General features: G+C 41.6%; 1 long non-coding RNA gene across 1 annotated transcript; it reads right to left on the bottom strand.

The window, feature by feature from the left end:
- Window positions 1-2,583: 2,583 nt before the first annotated feature.
- On the bottom strand, window positions 2,584-19,988 carry LOC115569748 (uncharacterized). Its single transcript, XR_003981619.1, has 4 exons — window positions 19,956-19,988; window positions 14,910-14,998; window positions 13,926-14,086; window positions 2,584-2,714 (listed from the first exon to the last, which is right to left on the bottom strand). It is a non-coding gene; the product is annotated as an uncharacterized LOC115569748 (long non-coding RNA).
- Between the last annotated feature and the right edge of the window lie 394 nt (window positions 19,989-20,382).

Raw genomic sequence — 20,382 nt, forward strand, 5'->3', positions numbered from 1 at the left:
CATGTGAATGTGAGGGTTCAGAGCTATTTAATGCAGGTACATTCTATATTATTACAATGACCATGCATGAAATGAGAAAGTGAAAAGGGTCACTTGTCGAGATGAACCACAGATGGTTTATAGCACTAGATACTGGGGCCTTTTCGGTACAAACACAATGCCCAGTAGTGTCTCTCTTGTTGGCACAAACATTTTTAAATTGCTTTTCTGGGCTTAAGGTAAGTTTTACAAAAAGAAAAACTCCATGGATCAATACTCCTGAAATGAAAAATCACAATTTACCTTTTTTTAGTTCAAGTTGTTTCCATGGAAAATATTCTCAGGGCAGCAGGTGAATCGTTCACCGCAATACTGCAGTGGCCACTTGATGAAATTGGAAGCAAGGCTGAGTGGCACGGCTGTATGTAGGTCTGAAAAAAATACATTCATGAGAGAAACCTATGGAGGGCTATCAGCTAAATCTGACCAAAGCAGAGCTGAAAGAGAGTGAATGTTGGACTTGCATACATTCATCAGGTGGGCTGAGTAACAGAAGAAAATTGAAAGGGACGTGAGTAATTATTTCTGCTGTTGAGTAATCTGCAAAGTTGTACATGTTTCAATGAGTAATATGTGATGAGTAAAGTAATTTAAAGTAACTGCAAAAATGTGAAAAAAACACACAAGTACAAAAAAACACTGCAGTATTTTTCAAAATACAAAAAGTTTTGTTTAGAATTGTGTATGTTGTTTTTTTTTGCAGCTGTTGGGATAAATTATGCTAATTTCACTGAACTGAAAAACTATTTTGAAGCTGCTAAAAACAGTCAAACAGACTGGATAATCCATCTGCGTTAATCTTTTCTTTATTGGGGTCCAATTAATTTCCCTTTCATTTCATGGCTCATTATTGTACTCTGTGTGTTCATCAGTTTGCATCTCACCTCTAATGACCTGAGTGGGAGGGCAGAAACAGCCCAAGCATCGCTGGACTTTGGCCAAAACACACTAAATGGACCTTTATCATGGAACAGTGCACTCACTGCTAGATTTTTGATGTGTTTTGCAGTCGGCACTTTCTGCCCAGGGCAAATGGACTATAAACGTGTGTATAGATGTATATGTAAACTGTGATTCATATTCTGTAACTTGGGCAATGTGCAGCACGAGGGTGAGGCAGGATACTGGGATGACTGGCCTCTTCGTTTTCTGTTCTGCACGCAAATGCACGGTACTTTGGGATAATTGGAACTATACAGAGACAGTCTAGATAAAGGGCTTATAGGAGTGAATAGGTTGAATCAAAAAGGCTGCCTGAATGACTTGCCCCTGACTCTGCCTTGATTGACACTCTAAATACAGTCATGGCGGGGGAGCTGGAGCTCCAGCTTAGGGAAAGCTTCTGCCTGGGGTTTTCCTGCTCCCTTGTTTTTAATTAGTCACACTGAAAACTGTAACTGGAGCTGGGGCTTAAACAAATTTAATTGCTACATAATAGCTAGTTTAATACAATTGTGGAGCAATTAGGATGGATATTTGTTGCCGGCTGGCATAATAATGCTCGCAGTGTCTTACGTCCTCTCCCTCCCCTCCTCGCAGCACTGAAGTGTTTTCTGCCAGGGGATTTCTCCTTGGGCACTGGGCACAGATGTGCTCCTGAGTACAGCATATGGGGCTCCGGCTCCATCAAAAACACTGCTCCAGAGTAGCATTTACTCCGTCACTCTCCAGTCCTGCAGAAATATCCCAATTAGCATTAATGACTCTCTCTCTCTCTCTCCAGGCTGTTTGATTTCCATGTATGCCTGAGATAAGGTAATCGCTGTGCCATACGTAGTTTGTCATGGACAGTTGTGGCAAAAAGTTCCTGTGCTGATTTAAAGATATCCACTCTCCTGGCCTGTCTAGTGAAGATTTTGATTGCAAAAGCATACTGCAACCCAAACTATAGGCAGACTGCAGCACCATCAGCTATATATGACTGTCATAGCTGTCAAACGTCTCATTACTCCATGTCAAGTCAAAGGTGTATTCATATTAATGTCATGAGGCTGCGCTGTATGGGGAAACGGTGGTGCAAGGCATTATTTATTGAAGGGACAGTGACAGACGATGTACCTGAGGAAGACTGAAAAGTGAAAAATAACAGTCCTCTCCCTTAATAAGGCTGTCTTGTCAAACATTTATGGGACAGACGGAAAACAAGGGCAGAGGCGTGCGTTTATTGACACGATCGGGGAAGGCTGTCACAGGATACAGGTTAGGGAGAGTACCAAAGAGAAATTCAGCATTGTGTTCGGAGGAAGTGCTTATCACCGTGTTGCCCCAAGGTCTTTTCAGAAAAGCAACAGGTTATGTTTCACTGTTTTTTTGTGTGTGTGTGGATTTGTGAAAGCTATAACCTATATCCATTACCAGGAAAGTGAAATACAAGAGTTTAAAAAAATAAATAAATAAGTAAGAGACATCTTGTCATCCACTGGCTGCAGGCAAAGTTCAAATGCTGGAGTATCACTCATACAATGTAAGGTCTTTGTCAAATGTATTCACCAAGCCATCTATGAATTTTTACAATATGATGCTTTACATACACTGGATGTCAGCTGTACTACCGCCATGTTTGAGCACTCGAAGCGGAAGCATCTCCGAGCGGCTGGGTTCACATCGGAGGCGGTGTGGGAGTCACTCCATGGTCCGTGTGTGTCACATGTTGGGAACCCCCGCTCATCAATCTCCTGTAAAACAAAGCTGATGTGTTTTATACTGGGGTACAAGACAAACCGAAATTGAAAATGAAACTTAACGCTACACAGAGAAATGTCTGTTTTGTTCCCTCTTTAGTATGTATCCATGCTAAATAACATGCCCTCCTGATCGTTAGCTTGAAATGAATGGGAAAACCTGCATTTTGAATTTAAATCCTAATTACTTTTAGTACCCAACCCAACATAATATATAGTAGGATTACACAGATTTTGTTGGGGAATAATGCCCTGCAGTGCATACTTTGTCATATTTATTTGTTGATGATTGAAGTATGATATACAATATTGTATAAAATATTGAAACATAAATGACAAGTTTTAAAATGTATGTTTAGGCAAATGTGTTGTTATATTAACCAAGTAATAGAAAATAATAGATTAATACAAAAAATTATTGATAGATTAATCAAAAAAAAAAAAAAATCCTTGTTAGGTGCAGCCCTAATTCTCCTACATTTCAGAGGAAAATAGTGTTTTTTTTTTACTCACACCTTTATCAATAAAGTAATCATGTGATCCATTGGTAACACTGTACACGACATTCTGCTGATTACTGAAAATAAAACCAGTAAAAGTGAAATGCGGAACAAGTCCTGTGTCAGATGCCTGCTTTCCTTAAAAAAAGAAAAATCTGAATAATCGAAAGATTAAGTCTTTTCATGCCTAATGTTATTAGATGCAGACGTGCCGCTGTAATTATTATTAAATGAATTAATCAATGATAATAATATGTATTATTTGTATCCAAATACATGTATATTGGAGGCAGTAAAACACTTTATTGAAGATGGCCAACATTTAATTGTCAAATAATATATTTCCAGTGGGCCGCTTTTGTATTCCTAATAAATAATGCAGAAAGGTGCACGCCTTAGTGCATCATTAGCAAAAAATGTTGCGGCAATTTAGCAAATGAGGCAAACAGGAGAATAATACATGTCCCTGTTGGTGCTTCAATTATTGATACAAACTCTAATTACACGATTATCAGGCAAATGGAGCTGGGTATTTGAGGGGCACACAGTGGAGTGCTCTGAAAGCTATAATTGGGATCTGATGGTCAGGGGCCGCTCATTAATTGACCCCTGCTGATCTGCACTGAACAGAACCATCAATAGAGGGTTGTTAACTATGCAACATTCACATGTGTGAAAGCACTGTAAGTGAAAATGGCAGCAGCCACTCTGCTGGAGCTGTTGTCGGTTGTAGTCGCGGAGGGACGATGGAGATGGGCTGGTAACACACTTTTACACAAACCCCCTGCCCAGCTGCATCATCGCCAAACAATGAGAGGAGACAGCTTACACTCAGCGAGGCTCTTTGAAACTAAAGAGGCAAACAGAGAGTGGCGTGTCTGTGCCAGCAGAGAGACGCAGTACCCACTGAGCCCTGGGGGCTTTGGCCAGACGAGCACAGTGCCCAGAGGTAGCGTCCATTTACTGGGAAGCACAGCGGAGGTAGGCGTCCCTCTTTTTACCAAGGCAAAGAAATTGTGGCATCTACAAGAGAGACAATGGTGATGAATGGACTCAACTTACTGGACAATTCATTATGTTAGCTTTGTGCACGATAGAGTCTCAGTATGACTTGTCACATGACATGTGGGCATAGAGGGGCAGAGAAAACGGATGGGTTCATGTTAGAGTTTGATGTTCCACTCGGGAGCTGGCCCAGTGACCAGGCAGCCGTCCAGTTAGCTGTCCGGCCGACCCATCAAGCAGACAAATGAACAAAGTGTTTGTGAAAAGACATCAGCGGGGGACACCCTGCACCTGGGGCTGAGTAAACTTTTTTCAGGTCTTTTCAGCGACTCGCCATCTTTTCTTTTCTGCTCCCTTCTTTATCACCAGGGGGTATAACACACTTTGAAAAAAGAAAACATTTCCTACCAGCTCGCCTTAAGACAAGCCTTTGGTTTCTTTCTCGCCACCCCCTGTTGGCAGCACACTGTTTAATAGTCCGCTGATAATGTTCCTTTTCTGTGGCCAAGTCCACAACAATTCCAGCATGGGGGAGATTGAGGGAGATTGTTGATAGGGAAGATAAATCACAGATGTGCTGCTAGAGTTTCCAGATGGTAGCCATAATGAATATGAGCTGAAACATATATTTATACACACTGTGATTGACCAGCAGACATGGGAGAGCAGAGGTCACAATGTTTATGTCCCTCATGATTATAAGTCATCACAGTTCAAGACAGCGGGGAACATTTAGGTGATGCACAGGGGTACAGCTCCCCTGACTCCACGGGGAGGATTAACTGTTTGACCCCATCAACCAGTCTGAACACACCAGTGACTTGTGCGAGCCCTTGCTATTTTCTCTGTTGCATCACACTTGCATCATTACTTAGCCAGCAACTGCACGTCCCCTACTCACCTTGAAGTGCCTCAAAAGTGAGTTTAAATTGAAAGATATATTTAAAAAATTCCCCAAAATAACAGATTTTTTATTTCCCCTCAACGTTTTCTGCTCAAGAATGTCCGACGAGTAATCATGCAAGCCCGGGGCTACACGCTCCACATTTCTATTGTGAGCTAACTGGATGTTTTGGGAAATGTGCTTCCTGCCGAGAGTGATATAAGAAGATACTCCTACACGTTTGAGGTAAATATGAGGCTACAGCCAGCAGCTGGTTATCTTATCTTAAAGACTGGAAAACAGGAGAAAACAGCTAACCCAGCTCTGTCCGGGGCCAAAAGAAACACCTACAGTACCAGCAGGTAGCTCACTTACTAAAATGTTTCATCTTATTTCTTTAATCCCTACAAAACTAAAGTATAATAACAATCAACAATTAATGGTTTTACAAGTGGTTCAAAAATGTGAAACGTAATATGACTGGTTTTGAAGGCGTTGTTATCGTTTCAGCTAACTTCCTGTCTGTTCTGCAGTTATCAATCACCTCCTTCCTCTATACAAACCCTCATTTGTGGGCAGACAGGACCGCCTTTTTATGGGTCTCTCTGTCCCGATAGGATAAAGTGGGCAGAAATACCTAAACTTATATCCTCTTTAACTGAATGAGAGGGGGGAAGAGAGACATGGGTTACTGATCTGTTGGAATATATTGCTATTTAAAACTTAAATAACCACACTGTATAGGGGCTTTAATACCTCTCACTGAGCTGGATTCCAATTTATTCACGTTGGATATGAACTCATATTAAAACCTTTTTTTAATGGCAAAGGTGTTACGTAATATGGTAAGGGTTAGAATCTCACAGCCTGAGGAAAGATGCTCTGTAGTCTGGTGGTACGGCAATAAAACAACGTTTTTCACCATCGTCATTTATTGCTGAAGGGGGCTGCCAAAATCAACAAAAACTGACAGTTTCTTGTTGCACCTTTAAATAGGCTAACTTCAGACAGAGCCCACTAGATGTTTTCAGCTTAGTGTTAAGTTAAACCAACTGGATGGTGGCTGTAGCCGTACCAAAGCTAGTTGCAGGGTTAGCTGGTGTACTGCTGTAGCTAGTGAGCTAGACAAGCATCAACCTCCTTCCCAGCCTCAGCAGGCTAACATTAGTCACCGTCGCTCCTAGCTCCTCTCTGTTTTCTCTCTAGTGTTTTTTTCTTTGGTTCACCATTGTGCCCTACCCATAAATTCAAGAGAGAAAATAAAGAATTTCACTAGCTCGGTTGCTAATGGGTTGGATTAAGTTCCCACAGTTAAGTCCAAAAGACATACCATCGACTACCACACGACCGTCTGCAAACAATTACTCTTTTGTGGAACTGTTTTTCTTTAGACTGACAAAGAAGTTAAATTAAACAACAAGGCTAATACGCTACGACACCGTCCCCTGTTTTGAATTCTCTGATTCTCTGTCACCTCAAAGGTCTGCTTTGTCAAGGCGGCCTGCTTATGGTTAACGTAAAAATTTGCATGTCGATTTCCACTGACTCCATGCGGAACATAAAACCTCTAAAACCGACCGCGTCTTTTGTCGGAACACAGTGATATTTACCAGACAAATATAATATTATAAAGTCTCTGAGCAAGAAAGGAAATATGCATATTTGCAAAACATTTTAACTAGGCCTGTAATATCTTATATGATCATTCTAGATGAGCACTGACAGTAAGTATCTTCCTCCTGCAGCAGACCGAGTGTGACGGGTGACCGTGCAGCGAGGGGCTTGGGTGTGAATCTTGTGAAATGCCTCCCTGCAACCAAAGACCAGGCTCTTTAAATACGTATGCTAATTCGGGGCTCATTCTCCAGGGTCAGCGTGTGGATCCTTTTCACGGTCGTTAATGGAGGTGTAACTGGACTCAAGTGTGTAACGATCCGGTTACCCTGACATTTTCTAGAGAGCAGCCACGTGGAGAGCGGACACTGGAATGCTAGCCTAGAATTCAAATATAGATCTCAAGCGGGTCGACTCGAGTCTGTGGCAGCCAGGGAAAAGCCTTAGCTTGTCTTTCCTCTTCCAAAAAGAAAAATAATAATAAATCAGCTACAGTAAAGCAGCTTGGAATGAATGATTGAACGAGTGAAGAAAACACTTTTTTTTTTTGCATTTTTCTCCGTGAACCTTACATCTCACCTCATCGCTGCGTTTCAATGAATGACTTTTCAAGCTGTGCAACCCTTCCTAGCCGGTATTCGTCCACTATCATCGCAGTGGAAGTGTGAATAAGAGACTCATTCTTCATTGTCCCAGACTAGCCTTAGTGGGAGTTCACACACTGCAGTCTGGAGTCTGGAAAATTGCACTACGATTCAGCCCCTCCAGACAAGGGAATAGCTGTCAACTCCTGGAATGTTCCCGTGAAAATAAACAATGCTCGGGCTGCTCTCTGTGTCTCCCCTCGCTTCCCCTCTTAACTCTCCGTTTTAACCCCTCTCCGCTGGAGACGCTCGGGCGTACAGCAGCCGCGGCAGAATCGAAGAAGAGGAAGTAAATCAGAGTAATGTCTCCTCAAGGTTGGAGGCACTCAATTCTGGCCCCGAGAGTGCCATCTTTCAACTCCTCAGCAAAAACATGTGTTCAAGGTACGGTTACAGGAGCCCGTCCAAGTCAGCCGCAGATCGTATTAATCACATGTCTTTCATCATGGCACTAAAAAAAAAGGGCACTTTCTGTGTTCAGCATTTTGTGGTTTGAGTAGTGTACACAGCTTTGCAGCCTACAATTTGTTTGTCAACTCAGCGCTGTGTGCACATTCAGAGCCTGGTTTGCAGCAGTCAGACATGACATTATGTCAAGTCGTGCACAGTGACTAGGTTGCAGATGATCACGCAGTCCTCCTGTAAAAGCAGTTGGTCGGTCTGGTTTTGTAAGGTCAATTTAATCAGAATGCAAACTCACTCTCGTCTGGTGCAAGATGACTCAGTGGACATATCTCATCTTAAAATAACTTAAAAAAGAACTTCCAATAAAATTGCTATAGTAACTTCCAAAGTATGTTTAATTTCAAGGATGCAATCAACATGTTAATGATGGCGTTGCATTTGAAGTTCACTTTGATCTGCCACTTTTGCTTTTGTGTGCATTCTCAGAGTAAGAATTGATTAAAGGAGCAGTTCACTCCAAAATCGAAAACACATATTGTACCTCTAATCTGTTGTGCTATTTATCCATCTCGTGAGGTGCAGAGTTTTGGAGATAGTGGCCGTAGAAATGTCTGCCTTCTCTTGAAAATAATGTAACAAAATAGCACTCCAGGTAGAAGAAAAAAAGTGTTAAAGGTGTTATTGATAACATTCAACCACTAAATCTGGCATTTAATCGTCCCTCTTCCAATGCATTCTCAACATAACACCTCTCTTTGAATCATCAGCTCCCTCAACTGGTCATTAGTTTGTCACACTAGCTAATATTGCAAATGCTAGCTAACTAACATCAACGTTGCCAACACTAGCAATGTTAACATTGCTATTGCAAGCTAACCAACATTAACATTGCTAATGCTAGCTAGCTAAATTAGCTAGCCAACTTTAGGCCAGTGTGCTGGGCACATACTGTAAAACTCATTTTTACCAACTGCTGAAATTCTTAATTGCTGATCACAGATACCAAATGATGCCAACAACTTTATACTATTGGTTCACAAACCTTGATAGAAGAAGGAATCAACTGTCGAATTTGTACAAAGAGATAAACAAAAAAAAAATCATTCTTAAAATCAATAGTTCACAATCATAATAATGTTTTTAAGGAAAATATTTACTGTTAGTCTGCATATTTCTACAAGCTCAGTATTTATTTAAAAAATATATATATATTTGTCTACATTTTCTGTCCCTTTATCTTGATTCTATTCTGTAAGACTTAATGAAATACATTTTTGGCGCCCAACATATTTCAACTGACTGCTAGGGATGGCTGAATGAGGTTGAGTTGACCATAAAAAGGCGTATCTAACAGTCAGATCAATCTGTTATATTGTTATGTGTCAATCAGCTTGACTTCTTTGGAGTATTGCAAAAATGCTAGGCGCTGCAGCTATGTTTCAACTGATAGGCTGATAGTGTCATGTGCTGTATATGTAACAAGAGACACCGGCAGGGGAAAAAAAAACATACACAATCTATCCTCTAAAGGGCAGAATGACTTAAAATGTTCTGTCTTTTGCTGAACAGCTCTTACACGACATATTCGTGGCCCGAAACGATTCTTCTGCATGTCGTCAAATCCAGATGACTGTAGTAGTAGTGTGGCGGGGTAACTTGGATCCAGAGGGATGGTAAGAGGGCCATGACCTGATCTGGCACCGGTAGCACCGATTGAGCGTTCTCTGGTTGCCTTGGCCCACATACAGAAGCAGTGGGGCCATCAACTTATTAGGAGCTGGCTGTCATCAGGGGAATTTGCAGAGTGAGTTTGTTATTGGATCCTGGGTGTGGGTGGAAAAGCAGTCAGGTTGTCTTTCTAGACTTGTGGTTTTTCCTGGCTCTGATGTGACTGTGATTCAACTGCCCACCAACCACTGAGCACTACTGTATCTTGGCTTCTTGGCTGCTGTTGCTTTTCTGCCGAGGACACACGAATAATAGTACGGGACCCCAGTGGATCTGTTAGAAGCCACCTAGCCGGGAGGGTCAATTGCGGCTACTGTTTAAAGCTGTTGGTTTTGCTTCCCAAAAAACTTTATTCTCTAGTGAACTGTGGTCAGACCAATATTGGACCGTTCTGAAAGAAGATGAGGCTCCAGACAGAAGTTCTGTAATAAATATAGCAAAAAAAACCAAAAAAACATTAATTCAGCTGAATGTAGAGGAAGGTCTTCTTTACTTGCAGCGTCATGACGGATATGTTTTCGTAGGTTGCACCTTCAAAAAGAAGCACCACAATTTATAGTATTTAGCCACGGTCATCCGAAAAAAAGGAAGAGTCAAAGAAGAAGAAGCCAACATTAAAATGTATCCAACTGAAAAATCCTACGTCCTCCCTCGTGACAACACTGACCGCCCCGTAACTTTTGTCGGCCAGCTGAATGTCTAGCTCGCTACGTTTGACGAGCTCCCTCACTTTTTTCTTCTACGTAGGTAACACCTGTATTTTTATGACTATGGCAAGCCAAAGCATCTGTTGGATGCAAGCAGTTTTCTAAATGACACATCCAAAGATTCTGCCATATTTGGAGATTAAACATTTTCTGCAGCATGTATTTGCTGTGGGGCAGAGAGAGAGCACTATCTGCGATACTCGGCTGTGCAGTTCAAACACGAGGCCCAAACCAAATATTGCTCTTTGAGATCCACCAGGCGCTTGATTATTTTCCTTTCAAATTAAGTTTCATTGTTTGGATGGAGCCGGTCCACTTGCTCTCACAATTCTTTTTTTTTCTTCCCCCTCGCAGTGCATGAATGTCACTGGACCTCACAAAGAGCAAAACAGCACACCAAGTAAGTGTCGCAAAAGGCTTTTAAGTTTAATTTTCAACCCAGAACAACCATACTGTTTTTTAAAGTATGAGCACAGAATTCATTTTGACAACCGTTTGATCAACTGGTACAATCATGGGACGGGGGGGACGTGGCATTTGTCTCCAGTTTATTTTGGCCAACGTGCAGCTTTCCTCGGCTGATGAGTATTTAGACGACCTTATCCTCTTTAATTTGGCCAAAAACAAAGCAAAACACTGATGGCAGAACATTCAGATGGGAAAGTGTTCTCTTCGATGTGACCTTGGACATACTTGCGCGCAGTTAAGCCTTTTCTGCATTTTCTCTTTTCAGACATAAGATGTGTTTTGGGTTCTTCAGACTTCAATGTAGAGAACGCCACAGTTCAGATCAATAAGTAGCATTATCCACACATACTCTTTCGCCGTCGTTAAAAACTGACTCTTGCAGACCCTCATTAACTTTGTGTCATGTTCTTTCTGACATCTGATTGTTTTTTTTGATTAACACATCTGAAAAAGGAATTCAAGGTCAAGTTGACTTTCCCTGTCACCTCCTTAACGTGGCGTGAAACCAGTAATACATTCTGTTTAATGGAGTGACACAAGGCATCGCTGTGGGCTGGACCAGACGGGTTTGATCGTGACCATCGAGCCAGAAAGTTGGTGCTGAGCGGCAGAAGGCTCACCGGGAGCCCTCCTCTATTTCAATGCGTGGCCTGACAGCCAGCATTTTGCTGATGGGGACCTAATAAGGCTTGGCGTGGGGTGACCCCGGTCCATGCCTGCTGACAGCCTCCGATGCCACCTCCCCCCCACATCCCTCCTCCACCAGCACCCTGCTTGAGACATCAGGCGGCCCCCTTCATCACAGAGGCCCCCGTGACTCTCCACATTGGGCCAAACTTTGACTCTTATCATGGAAGGCCATTGCTCGTGTCAGATAGGCTTAATGACTCAATCTATCCCATCAAATGCGAGGACGGCAGAAGTATGCTAGGAATGGGATTGGGCTTTGGCAGAGGGGAGTGGAGCGTGTGTGTGTGTGTGGATGTGTGTGTGTGTGTGTGTGTGTGTGTGCGTGCGTGTGTGTGTGTCTACTTTATTATTTTCTTCCAGTAAAACTATTTATTTTCTTTTTGAAAAGTTGGAATTCAGACAGACTTAACAACCGACCCAACACAAAATACAGCAAAGTACCCGCAATTAGCTGAGACGGACACAACGAATCAGCTGGAGTGAAAAAGCCAGCCCAATGCACTGCACACTGATTTTATGCATAAATATATGAATTTATGAAGCATTGTGTAAGATTAAAGGAAATATACTTAAGATTCATACAACATTGACTATACGTGAGCTAAGATGAAGCAAGAGCCATTAGAAGGTTAGCTTAGCTTAAAGAGACAACAGCTTGTCTGGCTCCGTATAAAGGTAAAACAACACATCGTTTTGTATCCACTTTGATTCATTCATTAAAAAAAGGTAGTTAATGGTGGTTTGATAGCATTCAGCTTCATGAGGCATGTCTTCCCCCCTTCCATTGCAGTCACATCACAACACCGCTGCTGTTGGAATCCGCGCCCCTCAGGTGGCTGCTAGTTTGTTGCAATACCTAACTTTTGCTAATGCTAGCTAGCTAACATTAACGAGCCAACATTAACATTCCTAACAATAGTATAGCAGTATCTTTAGATTCAAGTCCTTTTTTAGAGATATTTTTAAGTCGGCATCAGGAGTGCGCGAGAAGGGCATGCAGAATCGAAAAACTTTTCAATTGAGGCTTGATTTCAGCAGAACCAGAAGTGTTTTGGTGAGTCGCATTCGGACTTTAAATGACTTGTGCTTGAAAAGTTATTCACAACAGGCAATTAAGCTTATCTTGGTTCGGTAAAAGTCAGAAACTTGAATTCATATGACACGGTTGGATTAACTATTTAACAAAGACAAAGGGTGAGAGAATGTTTAAATTTATTTTTTTATTTTTTTATTTTGTGAATTTACCACATTAATATACACTATTAAAAGCCAAGAGAGGCTGTAAAACATAAAACTTCCTGCATTCACACTGCCAGCTGAAACCACTGAGTACAAAGTGGTATTAGGAGACAGGACGGGCCAGGGGCTAGCTGGTTAGAACACTAACTTAGGTAGACATCACTGCCTAATAATCACCACTGTGTTGACGTAAATGTAGAAATATCAGACACTTACCTAACAAGTAACATGTCTACATACCACAAGAAATAAGCGTTTTTTGTATTACCTTCCCTTCACAAACCACAAATAGAATTCCATTATCCTTCATTGTATTTGGGTTCTGCACAAGTAGAAACCAACTGACCTTAACCGATCGTTAAGGAGAGCACATGTCACTTTGTAATTTGGGTGAACAGACCCTTTAAGGAAAGAGAGACTAATGCACATACCAGTGCTCGGTCCTCTCGAGGTTACAATACCTCCTGTGCACTCTGACAAGTAAAGTCTTGACCAGGCCCTGGGCTTTTCGCTAATGGAAGGCAGACAAAACATTTTCTGTGCTCGATAGCATCTGTTTGCAGTCCACAGTCGAAAGCGGATATCAGGAGCGGCCGGCGCGTGAGAGCGAGGTGCTGAGGAGATTGTGACACATTTCCGACAAGTGCTAATGAATGTAAACATCGCCGCGATAAAGACAACACAGCGTGAGGAGACGCAGCCTCAGAGGAGAGGGTAATTTAATCTATTTTTCAAACGCCTCTCGCCTGCCACAATGCTCTTATCATCCTCATCATGGGAGACGTGAAAACAAGCTCGGGATGAGTTGTGTCAAAGACAGCGGAGGGGGGAGGGCCAGGGATAGGCCTCCTGTTGAGAACATGAAGGGAGACATTTTCACTGCAAGGAAGGTGAAGGACACCTTGGGGTGCTTTCCACTTGATGAAAAAAAGTGACGAAACTTTAGGGTTTTTTTTTTTGCTTTTTTTTGCTTTTCCTGATTAGGACGGAGTGTTTTGGGGGCTGTGCGAGTCAGTGGGGAGCTGATTGAATTTGTCTTGGTTCAAAAACACAATTACTTGAGGGAGAAAGATAAAGATGCCTTCAATTAGCTTTCAGCCTCCACATATAAATATTACATGGTACATTTTTGTTTCTCATTAATAAATTCATTTTCCGATGTATTTGTTCATTTCCTGTTGCGCTTCGCTGTCTTTCGAACACGTACCAGGAGGCTATAGTCCCTCCCTTTGTTATGCTTATTTTTTCCAGAATGCACCAGGGTTGTATATTTCCATAATGAGAGTGACACACAGTTAGACAGAGAAACTCCACCCACTGACCTGTGGCCTGTGTTGACCCTCATTAGTCGGGCCCACACGCAGCATGTGCACGAGGCAGTCGGTTAACCTAAGGCCAAATCCATCCATCTCTGACAGCAGCCACGGCTCCGCCGCCACTGATCCCTCCAGTTTGATCAAGTTCGATTCACAAAACCAGTATCCTGTGGAAGAGAAGGTTGAATTCCGGCACGCTGCTTGTTACAAAAGCAATGTTCCAGCCACAGACCTCTGCCAAGCATCTCACAACGTATGACAACACATCTGTACGCTCTAACCACACACTGTTAAGCACATTTTACACACCAGAGACAATTACAACATCAATGATTCATAAAAAAATTTCCCCCCATACAAAACCACAGAATACAGTATATATCATCTATAAAAGATTAGTTGGCAATGCAAAATTTTTATCAACATATGTTCAAAAGGGGAAGAGGCAGATAGCACAATAACCAAATTGAGCATCATAACCAGGAAATCAGATCATACATCTAAAAATGGACGCTAGAATCACTTGTTACTGAGTAAAAACTGGCATTAAAGGAAAAAGTGTGTTCGGACATTGGCCATGTGTTGTGTAATATTTGACTTACAATCATGTAAAAGTAGTGAAAGAATTGTGTGAGGAAATATCAAATAAATGGCATAACTAAACTATATGAGGCTGAGGAAATTATGAATACCAAAAGACTGCATGATATCAACATATCAAACAGGAAATGACCCCCATTTATTAAGTTGCCTTACAGATAAAATCAAGTTCAAAACAATATGCACAAAGAAGTAGAAAGTTTAATCCTTAAAACAACTATCAGGAAACGTGGCATGAGCTGTCAAATGCTGCAATTGTTTGAGATACTGTGATTTGAACCAAGAAAATGTAACTTGAAGGACAACACACACACACACACACACACACACACACACACACACACACATATTTTCCCTTTTTTAATTCTTAAATCTTTTCTTTCCTCTTACTTCTCCAGCTGACGTGTTAACATAGTCACTCATCGCAGGCCAGACGTGCTCTCTCGGTGTGTCCACAGGGATGTCATTTCTCATGGCCTCTAGGAAAAAACACAATATACAAACTTTGTCATAAGGCGGGACCACCTAGTGAGAGACGGAGACAGCAGTCGCCGTCCACAGTGCTCCATTCAGAGAAATGGCTCCGGCAAAATAAACATCTACAACATGATAAGAATTGTCCTCTCGGCAGCAGACAACTGGAACAGTGTGTACTCAGGACATAAAACAGGTAAGCTCCCACATGAATGGTTTCTTTTGTCTTTATTAACAGAGACAATTAACAGCAAAACACATTTCTCATCTCCTTTTTAAATTTTTATGTTATAAGGCTCCTCCTTTTTGAAAGTGAGAGTCACAAATCAATTCATCTAATGTCATCCACTGTGAAGAATTTGCAACTAATCTCACCCTTGTGGTTTTGTATCGGCCTGCATTATAACATAAGGTTTTTCTGATATGTTGTCCAAAATTTAGCATGCTTACATGCTCACAATGCAAACACTGACATGCTGATGTTCAGCATAATGTATTCTATGCTCACTATCTTAGTTTAACACGTTAGCTATTTAGCTATTAAGGTACAACTGAGGCAGGATTTTGGTCATAAGCCAAGAGTAATATATTTTTAGTAGAACATGAACATGTCGAACATGAATTTCATGGCCATCTTTATAGCGGCTGTTAAAATATTTCAGTGTGGACCGAAGTGCTGGACCAGTCAGCTGACCAATACTGCCATCCATGGAGCCACGATAACAACGTACAGCAAAAACCTGAATATAATTCAACCACTGACTTTTAAAAAGATAAATAATTGTTTCACAAAGTATTTACAACAAGGCCAACAGAAACAAAGTGTCATCACCTTTTAAACCCACTACAAGGAGTTTTTTAACTGCTTGTGAAATAGTCACAATGTAATACTGATGCCTCTGTATGACCATTAGTGAGATGACTGGCTATTTATTCAGAATGCCATTCACTGCGTTGGATTCAGCAAAATCATAATATTGGGGCGTGTTCATAGCTTTAGCTTTCTCAACAAAATTTAGAAACAAAATTATACATTACCATATCACTTTAAATCTTGCAGACAGCTGTGTGTAAATAAGAAAAATAGTATTTAAAAAAGTCTTTCACTTCCGAAACAAATGCACATGCCGGCCAGGTCAAGATATTAAAGGCAGGCGGTGGTGGTGCACATACCACTTTTGTCCACAGGGGCCGCCAGAGTAAACAAAGACTCAGCTGCTTGTAGCTGCTTTAAGAGAAGTGGTCCGCAAACAGTCGCTTATTCACACATCCAGCATTGAGCATGATTACTATTGATCTGAAGCAATGTCTTCGGCAAGCTGATGGATGTAAGTCCAATATTCTTTCTCTTCTAGCTGTTTTTGGTCTCCAACAGCTCCTGAAAGAAACATCTGACTCTTAAATGCTCAGTGACCTACTTGCAAACTTTGTCCATCTGCTGTTTGGGGCTGAGCAGGTACCATGCAGCGAGCTTTTACAGCTATTTCTTTGAAAGTGAACTTTAAATCACTAAGAGACACCTTTCACATCACATACTGTTATTGTTATGATAAATATATTGATTATAGCAGCTTAAAGCTCAATAATACTTACTGTTAGTCATAATAATCATTCCATAATTGGACTACATCCATAATGACAACGTAATAACGTGGTATAGTAACATTCATTTATTGAACCAAAAGACTAAAGTAGAATGATTCTGCGTTATCATCACTGTCTCGAGGTGTCTCCTTGTTGAAAATGTTTATGACAGCAAACTCTGATAACATTGTCTCCGTGTTTTGTCTAACCTGTGAGCCGTGACAAGGATAGCAGAGTTTAGACTGGTGTTAAGATGCATAACCATACCTCAGTCAGCTCAGCTTGATCTGTGAGATTACTGAACCTGACAGAAAGTAGAGATTGCAGTAGGTGGGAAGGATATAGGAATTGGCTCCGGAGTTGTTGCAACCTTTTCAGAAATCTCAGACGCTTACAGACTGACACGGCGTTCGATTTGACGTTCGGCAATCTCATTTCCGATTCCCACCTGCACAGATGCAGTACGAGTGGATGGAATTAAGCCCGGACTGATTTGAATGTGATTTCAAAAACAACACCGACTGTTAATGTGATCCAGAAGATGGAAATAAACGAAGATAATCTCGTTCAGAAATAACATGCAAATCTTAATGGATTGCTTCTATCTCCCGCGCTCGAGTCATGTGTCACAGCTTGTGCGTTTTCAACGTGACCAATTATAGTCACAATCGCGCAAGCAACACCGAAAGCGCATGTTTGACATTGCCAAACATTAACAAGAAAATAATCATAACTGCAAGTGCTAATATTTGCTTACAGAGCCCATGTTTTATTCATGGGACATCTGTGCCACTTGGAATCAGCCCGAAGCTTCACAGCCCAAATAGGAATTATTCAATTAAGCTATGCAAAACTGATGGACAAATGTTTGCTGCTTTTATTTCATTTTTTTCTGTTTCGCAGCGGCCCAAGCCCACCCCCTTAACAATGCATCAATAATCTCTCAATGCTGCATCACCTCGACTGCCAATCAAAGGATGGGCTGGGGCCTGTTTGCTTCCCTGATTTGAAATATTAATACAGGTTAGCCTTGTGAGATGCAAAAATGTAGACTGGGGCACATGCTGGCACCAGAAGCAAGGCCGCAGCTTGACAAGGCAAACAAGAACCCCTTAAATAAATGATGAGTTTAAAGGTTTGGCGAGGCTCCCTGACATGAAATAACCAGTGTACAATGAGCGCAACCCTGACCCAAGGATTTCAACACAACCTCATCAGCATCAGCGGAGAAAAAAATACTCACACATTTAAGCACAGCGAGCGCCCCTTTTTTTTTTCCGCAGTCGAAAACACTGTGGAACGTGCGTGTTGTACTGTACGTGAACCTGGCACTGTTTGGGCTTCAAGCAGGAGGCGATATGATAATGAGCCATCTCTCAGTCTTACAGTGGAGAGAGGGTGCTTGTAAAACTGATAAAAAAATGTTAAAAAAAACCTAGTTGCGCTGACAGGCTGGATGCTCCTTCCCTTCACGTTGCGGCTGCACCTCGCGCCTCGCACTCCAAGCACGGAGAACAGTTATTTTAGAGGACAAATAGTCTGTCTGGCATCGCACAGAGACGCATTCCATCGCGCTGTATGTCTTCGGGGGAGGATAAAGAAGCTTGAGCATGCAACAATCGCTGGCACGTGTGTACACCGAATGTCAAGTGAAATACTTATGATTTTACTCTACTGTGAGCTGATGGATTTCCTGGTCCCCTGAATATACGGCTGATGGTAGGATGAGAGAATGCTGCATAAATGTAAGAGCTGGCACGGTGAAGGCCTTCGCTGGGCCCGGGCCATGGCTTCCAGGGATTTGTCCAGATGAGAGCTGAAGGGCCTGAAGATCTGCCGGAACTTTGCACATCTCAGTTTTGCCTGCGCGTGAGTGTGTGTGTGCATGCAGACAGACTTGCCTCAAAGTACTTTCTTTTTCCAGTTTCGAGGGATGTGCAGTACGGGAAGAGCTAAAGTAGGGTTGTGCTTTGGTCTGACAGACAGGGGTGGGTGAAAGCTGATCCAGTATCAAATTCAGGGGGCTTCTAAAGACGCTGATATACAAACTAATATTGATTCAATTTCATATGCAATTCTGATAATGAATCACCACTGGACTGACCTAGTAATATTTTGCTCATAATTGACCGTTTGCTAAGCCTTTCCCTCATGAATATGAAATGTGAGACACAGGGTCAGAGGCAGATCTTCATTCATTCCTATGAAAGCTGCTCAGAAAATGTTACTTTGCGAGTTGGAAATTACCCGGAACTTTCACATTGCTTCCATGTTTTGCCTAGAGCCTGAGCAACAGCAACTTCCACTGGCCGAGCCAGCTAACTTCCTGTTTAACCCTTTAAGTGCTAATTTGAATGTTAAATGGTTTTAATGATGCTCTTCTAGACTTACCAAATGCTACTGGAAGAATCCAAATCTGCTAGTGGAATTAATCATTTTGCTAACAAAAAGTGTATCATCGTTTCACAGATGTTTCATTGACAATGTTAGCTTATGACTAAAATGTTTTTGGGGCCAGTGTGTGTAATGTGACATGTCAGTGAAAAAGTTTGTCCATTATGTCAAACTGGCTCCAAAAGATTGGTGCTATTCCTTGGGGCTTGCTAGCCACTCTTAGTCATGTCAAGCTTTCCTTTCTCAAACAGCACATAGCCGGTGTACAATGATGCTACAATGATAGTAGCAGATTTAGCACCTTGTAATTTTTGAAACAATGGGTTCTTTTCTCCTTGGACAAAGGTAGACAAACGCAGGATCCTCATTTCAACCAAACAACATTGAGTTTGTTGGCTGACAACTGTTAAAGCAGATATTTTAAGTTGTAAAGATAGCTAGCTAATAGTGTAGCTAATGTTTGCTTCTCGAGTTTCTCACTTTTCTGTCCAGCTGGCTGATTTAAAACAATAACCCTGTTAGTTTTCGACCAAAACTAAACTGTGTGTTTGTTTTTTGTCAAATAGAGTGGACATATCTGCTCTGTAAATCTCTTGCTAGCTTTTTTCCATAATGGAAGATACTCAAAACAAAATAGTATGAAGTGCCCTGGGCCTTGGAAGTGACACTGGGCTGTGTTCATCATTGTGGGTTTTGAGTTAGTTAGCTAGACATGCTATCATTTGCAGCATTTGCATTTGTGCATTAGCTGACAGACATACTGTTTAATCCATGTCGTACAATTTCATTCTTGTATTTTTGTTTGAGGTTTTAATAAAAATCTGCCACCCAAACTCTGCACGAAGAGCATCGCTCACACAGCGTCATTTCCTCGTTTCGTTCCTCGGTCTTCTTTGACAGGGCCAGGTGGCATATGCTTCGTCATGCTCGAGGTAACTGTTTTTGTTTGTTATTCTGTTCGACAAATTGGTACATGTTGCTCACCTGTATGTGTTACTCACTGATGTTCAAAGATCTTCCAGCCGGCTGCTGGATGCCGAAAAATAATGAACAGCAGCATCCAGGGCTGAGCAAACAGAATTTTTTAAGCAGATGTATTCTGGCTCTTGAATTTGCCGAAATACGCACACGTTTCTATGGCGACAATACTGCTTTCCATTTAAACAGCTTTACATGTTTAATTACATTTCTGTTGTTAGTTATTTTGGCACCATGGGGACAAAATGTCACAGTCTCCTGCAACAGAAAGCACTTTTTTCTTTTGCTTTTTTAACAATGCAGTGCCAAATTGGGGGAAAACACACAAAAAGAAATTGACACAAAGGGAGTGCCTTGTAAATATACTCAACCTATTTGTTAAGGATTAATCTGCCTTCATTAGACCTCGGCTGTATCATAAGCTTAACTTCCC

This window comes from Sparus aurata, chromosome 19, assembly GCF_900880675.1.
Source record: "Sparus aurata chromosome 19, fSpaAur1.1, whole genome shotgun sequence".
Lineage (NCBI taxonomy): Eukaryota > Metazoa > Chordata > Actinopteri > Spariformes > Sparidae > Sparus > Sparus aurata.